This window comes from Amphiura filiformis, chromosome 1 (genome assembly GCF_039555335.1).
Source record: "Amphiura filiformis chromosome 1, Afil_fr2py, whole genome shotgun sequence".
Taxonomy (NCBI): Eukaryota; Metazoa; Echinodermata; class Ophiuroidea; order Amphilepidida; family Amphiuridae; genus Amphiura; species Amphiura filiformis.
Window position 1 is genome coordinate 77735947 of NC_092628.1, and position 6295 is coordinate 77742241.

General features: G+C 33.1%; 1 long non-coding RNA gene across 1 annotated transcript; it reads right to left on the reverse strand.

Annotated features, from left to right (window-relative positions):
* Nucleotides 1-3592: 3592 nt before the first annotated feature.
* On the reverse strand, nt 3593-5851 carry LOC140167006 (uncharacterized). The gene is made up of 3 exons (XR_011860912.1): nt 5636-5851; nt 4314-4627; nt 3593-3977 (listed from the first exon to the last, which is right to left on the reverse strand). It is a non-coding gene; the product is annotated as an uncharacterized lncRNA (long non-coding RNA).
* Between the last annotated feature and the right edge of the window lie 444 nt (nt 5852-6295).

Sequence of the window (6295 nt, forward strand, 5' to 3'; positions counted from 1 at the left end):
ATCATATTCTTTCAACACATGCATATATTCAACTGCAAATCTTACAAACTTTTTGTACAAATAGAAAGAATAACGGTAAATATTTAAGGGTTTGAGTATATAATCATATCAAAAGAACTTACACCATCATATCACTACATGTAGTCTATTTTCATTATAGGAATAAAATCAATTTATTTAGTATTCTACACAGGCCATTGAAAGACTCAATCTTTGACAATACAGTGACAATTATAGGTTTAGCCTGTTTATTTTGAAAAAATAAATAAATTCATAGCTGGATTAATTACATCGATGAGCTATTAGCGATTGGTTTATAGCCAATGATAGGTTTTTAACCAATCGCTCACCGAGCGCGGAGTGCAAGAGTATAAGCTCTATAAGCTTGTTTTTTAATAGAAGCTTCTCTCAGCAGACACATGCTTTGATGCCTGTACATAATAATTCTTTGCCTGGCGTGGACGATGTGCCTCATCCACATACCATATTACAATACCGTTCATAAATGCGATAACGCCACACATCATAAATGATAATAAAAGATTATCTCTCACGACTTTTGAGTATTGTCTGGCACTCTCCAACCGTAGCTACTGACCATATTGGAATTTTAAGGATGACGTTGCTCACTTTTGGTTGGTTTCTTGTTTTGCATAAACTTGAATGAATACGTGTTCTAAAATCCTATGACGCAAAAAAATCAAGATTTCATTTCGATAGGTGGGCTTCCGATGCGCACAATTTTGAAAATTATGTACATTAACGCAAATGCGTCGTTTCCAAAAAGTAGGCAAAAAAATGTCGAAATTTCTCTTTATCAGATAAATTTACTGTCAACTTTCATTCAAAAATTTAAGTCAATCGGATGAGTGCTTATGAGTAAAATTCTGCAAATTAAGGTTTAAAATGACTCAAAATGACAAGTGATTCAAAAAGCGTTTAGAAACCATGAATGTGTAACTGTCGCCAGTTCAAATGGTAAGTCCACTCCATAGATTATAATTTTCAGTTTGATACATGATTATGTAAATGTAGACGAATTTATGGATGATGAGATTGATAAAAACCATATTTCTGCTACAACAATAATTTTAACCTTCTAGAAATAAAAACTTTTTTTTTGTAATTTTGAGAACAAAGTACGATTCGAGCATGAACTTAAACATATTTATTACTAATCTGTGCACAAGAACAAATGATAATAATACAAATTAAAGAGAATAATACGAATTAATAGGGTGATTACGTACCTGATGCATGCATGCATGAACCACATTTTATATTTTGTTCTCTCAAAATTATCACATTACGACATTTACTAAGTCTCTTAAAATTATGCAAAATTTGTAATTAAAAGAAAACAAAATTGGCAAAATGGGTCAAAATAGATATTTTTTTAATTTTTTGAAACTAATCATGCTTAGGTTTCCCCTAAAGAGGATTTTGTTATGACCCTCTTTTTCATTTTTAAAGCGCATTATACACCAACTTAACTTAAAATATAATTCCCATAAGAATATCTGTAAAAGAGAACTAGTTGATCCGCAAAGATGAATGAATAATTGAATAAATAAATAAATAAATAAATAAATAAATAAATAAATAAATAAATAAATAAATAAATAAATAAATAAATAAATAAATAAATAAATAAATAAATAAATACATAAATAAATAATAAATAAAAGCAATCCCTGCACTTGCTGGAATAATAAGCATGCCAGCCAATGTAAACACTGACATGCCCCATATGCATCATTAGACATGAAAAAGAAACTCATCAACGCTAATTATTGAAAAGCTAGATTGGTGACCAGTTTACAGAGGCGTCTAATTACTTCCCTATCACATACATTATATCTGTGGAGAGAACGAGCACTATAAACAAAATTATTAATATTCGATTTTCTCTTGAAAAGACTCGCACAGTATGTGCACAATGTACCGTAAGCAATGTTATTGCCGACACCTTTTGGCAATTTCATTTCATTTAAATTGTATTTTCATACGTGTAAAATTTAAAATATTAATATACTGAAATAAATACCTCAAATAAAGAAAGTCCGCACTTATGTAACCCATCCTACACCAAAACCTGCTCTTGTTATGGCAATTTGATTACTAATGTCGTGTGCATAATCTTGTTAGCTCCAATTTGATACCAAATTTCCTACCAAATACTCTACACCAGGCACAAAAAGAAACTCGTCAGTTATATTCATCCTTGCTGTTCAAAAACTTGATAATTTTGGATTATTCTGAAATCAACATTTTGTTAATTGGACTTTGCTTTCTCATTTGACACCCTGTTCGTGAAAAACGAACAAGAATTGACCAAGATATTTGCCTTCAAAGCCTCAAACCCCAAAATCAAAAGTTGCATTTTCAACGATTTTCAATGGGAACGCATCGTTGTTATGTTAACAAAATGTATATTTCAGAATAATCCAAAAGTATCAAGTTATTGAACAACAAGGATGAATATAACTGACGAGTTTCTTTTTGTGCCTGGTGTAGTTTGACAAAGATTGATACCAGTATGCGTTGCAAATTAACAATTGAATACACCGCGCATTGTACCGGCACATGGAATAGTCGGCAGGGGCCAAGCAAGCTTGATCACGCTTAGCAATTTCGCTCGCGTTTTGATTTGCAACTTTTGAATAAAGATGTTGTGATCCCAGGTTTACGTGCCCGACACGATAACCCCTAATTTTTGAATTTTTTTAAAACATAACTTATCGTTGTCTACATATTTTTCTAATCTACAGACGGAGACACAGATTAGAAGTTGATTTCCCAGGGTGTACCCTAGCACTTTCTTCCAACTCAACTACAACTGCATCAACGTCTATGTACAAGCAAAATCAGTATTGCTCTTGTTCAGCTTCAAAACTTTCACAATTCACGGGGACACTGTAACCCATACGAAAGTGGTATATTCGAGTGATGTGGAGGTATCATATTAACTACTGCGTTGCAGTGTTATCGGTTGGGTAAAAACCATTAAGTGGCAAACCATTGGTAAGCTTGGACTGTAAGCTTTTAGAAAAACAAGTTTAATAATTAATTATGTAAATTTCATTCAAATTAGTTCATGAATAATGAATGAGGCCATCGCCAAATATGATGAAAACAAATTTTGATTTACATTTTTGAAGTATATGAGTACATCAATATCGTATTTTCATGCAGTTTTATATACACTGTCGTGTTTCTACAAATAATAAAAGAAATCAGAGCAAATATTTGACAAGTTTATGGATGGGTTATTTTTAGGGCAAAATGTGGCCTTAAAATGGTTGAAATATGCAAATTTCTCACATTTAAACCATTTCATGATGTGTAAATGGTAGATATATTAGGAAAATGTTTTGTTGTTGATAGAGAAGTGATAAATTATCATAACTGTTCAAAAGATAAGACCTTATTTGTGTAAATGTTTTTTATATGCATATGGGGGTAATCGAATAGGAGTTAATTTTGTTGTTTTAGATTGACAAAGAAGAATATTCTACACTTTCATGACTTTTCATAATTAAGAAAAAATAATTAGTAAATTAAGTAAGTATCTTGTAACCATTTTTGCTTCGCTTCGTCCAATGCTTCATCAAAGACTAGTTCACTTTTCACCCTAATATACACAAAAATCAAGGTGGTGCAAGTAATCATAATAACTGCAAATAATACGGCAAAACATCGTGATACTATCACAGCGATCACTCGCCACTTTTCAGCCAGCGATATCTCTTGCAAGTAAACACGGTCTTCATCTTTTACATCCGTCTGAACCTTTTTAGACTGTTGAACTTGTTCGGCTATTTTGTGTAAGCAGACAACTCGCGACAAAAACTTTAACACCAACGTTTCCAACCAGCCAGGGATAGCTTCACGTGATCTGTTACTTATGTTTACTACTGTCACCGTAGCAAGAACTGATAAACTCACCATAATGATCATTATTTGAAAATATAAATCTGAAAGCACAAAAGGGACAATAAAACCTCTGTAATTATTAAGAATCATAGAAATGAACTTTAATTATTTACACGAAGCAACTTCAATTGCAAAGAAAGAATAGGCATGCGTTTAGGTTTAAAACATTAAATTACATGTCGTGTGTTTGGTGTGGTCGTTTATCACATTTTGTCGCCGTGAGGGAGCTTATAAATCGTTGCAAATTCCGATAGATGATAAGCAAGTATTTTAATACTTGATAAGAAATTGTGCGATCATCAAATGTCTTTAAAGACATTTGATGATCGCATTTCTTATCTGCTGTTTAGTGCTACTATTTGATTGATTTCACTCACCGATTACTGGGCTATTCGTGGCTGCAGGTGGGATGATTTCAGCTACCAATTGCTCAAAAACAGCCAAAGCTAACAAATTCGTAATAGAAAATGGTAGTTTGCTCGGCATATCAGGCGGGAGAAAGAACACAATCACTGATAAACCAGAGAGTAATATGACAGGAACAACCATATAGTTGATATAGAATGTGGGTTGACGCTTAAAGACCAGACGATAATCCAAAATATAGAAATTATTTTCACAGCAGGCGTAGTTGACCGTTTTTTTCTTAACACCTATATCTACCAAGTCCCAAACTCCATCGAATAAATAGCTGTGGAAAATGAGTAATTATTAATGTCTGCACGGTCTGTATATAATTATACATGTATAAAGTAGGTAATGGAGGTACAAATGAAAGGAAAAGAAGCTGTACAAATTACATCAAGGAACAAAAGATTATACAAGAGGATACCTAGAATAATAAAAGCAGATATATTCCGGCATATCAACTTGATTTTTTTGAACTATTAAGATGAGGACAAAACAAAAGAATTACAGTTTGATTAGTTCGTAATCGGCGGGTCTTATAACAACGCGAATTAATATCAATATATTTTCTTTTGAGAATTGTCTTGTGACAACTCGTCGAAAGTTATTATTAATTAAAGTCCTATACTTTGCCTACTTTATTTAACAAACACGATATAGACCAGACAGGTCAGCTATATCACTCTTAATGTGGGTCTATTTTTCGGCGTAGTGGTAAAAGCCTAATATTTCCCGCCAATTACGAGCTGATCAAAGTATAGTATGGTAATCATAGAAGAATAGATTTTCGCAGAACAAGTGAACGAGGATACATCAGTGGTCCAGCAGAAAATAAAGAAGAAGACTGCCGGTTAAGTAGTGATAATTAAAAAGAGTGATTATATTGTATGTGCATTTATTGTTCATGTACCAAGCATATTTTATTTTACTTTTAATTAAAGATATTGTTTACTTAATCAAACAGTGTATTATTGTAGCGCATTCGTGTGAATTTGGGAAAGGTGATTTTGACCTTGAGTCATTACGGCTCGTAATGAAATATACTCTAAGGACAAGTCTATTTTCAAATTTTTGAATAAGCACAAGAAATGCACCACCCGATGCACCACACCCGCGCAAACATCCCCGTTTACAGACCACAACCCCACACGCCCACAAGCATAACATTGGGCTCACCTTAACTGTAACGAAAATACGGAATCAGGTAAAGTTAATTGTTTATAATTAGTGCAAGTAATTTAAAAGTGAAATGTAATTATAAGATGATCTAAAGATTAAATTATGTACTGACTTATTTTGAGCTCCATCCTTTGACAAATCAGGAGATAAGTCCAGCTCCTTTCCACTGTATGTCCAAGACGTGAAAGACATTATGCAAACTTGCGTATCAAAGGGAAACCATTTAACGTATACGGCACAACGACTGGTAAAAAGTGCTAGGTAGAACCAATACACCGTCCCATCATTGTGAATCTCTACCTTGGAGTCAGGCAGGTACTTGGTGAATGCTGGGCTGGAATTTATACGGAAACAGGAATAATGGAATTTAGAGAATAAACGATAAGGAACATTTTTGTTTTTTTCTTCTATTTTTGCTGGAGCTTAAAAGTTATGCCCGATTAATCTTATTGCTCACTTTAAAACGAAAATGCAATTAAAGACCAATTGAGTGCAAGAAGACCGTAAGTCCACTTGGCTCCTCAACATGTATACACCAAAGTTACGTATAGTTTCTTAGGGTTTTATAATATTTCATGTTCCATTTAGTGTATACATGTTAAGGGGCCAAGTGGACTATCGGTCTTCTTGCGCGCAGGTCTTAAATTGTACATTATTTCTGTAGCCTACTAGAATGCGTCGTGAAGATCAATAATCTGAACAATTCTGTTCAATGTGATATCTTCTGTACAAATTACAAACTACATGTATTGATGTTTAAATTAGTTGCCAC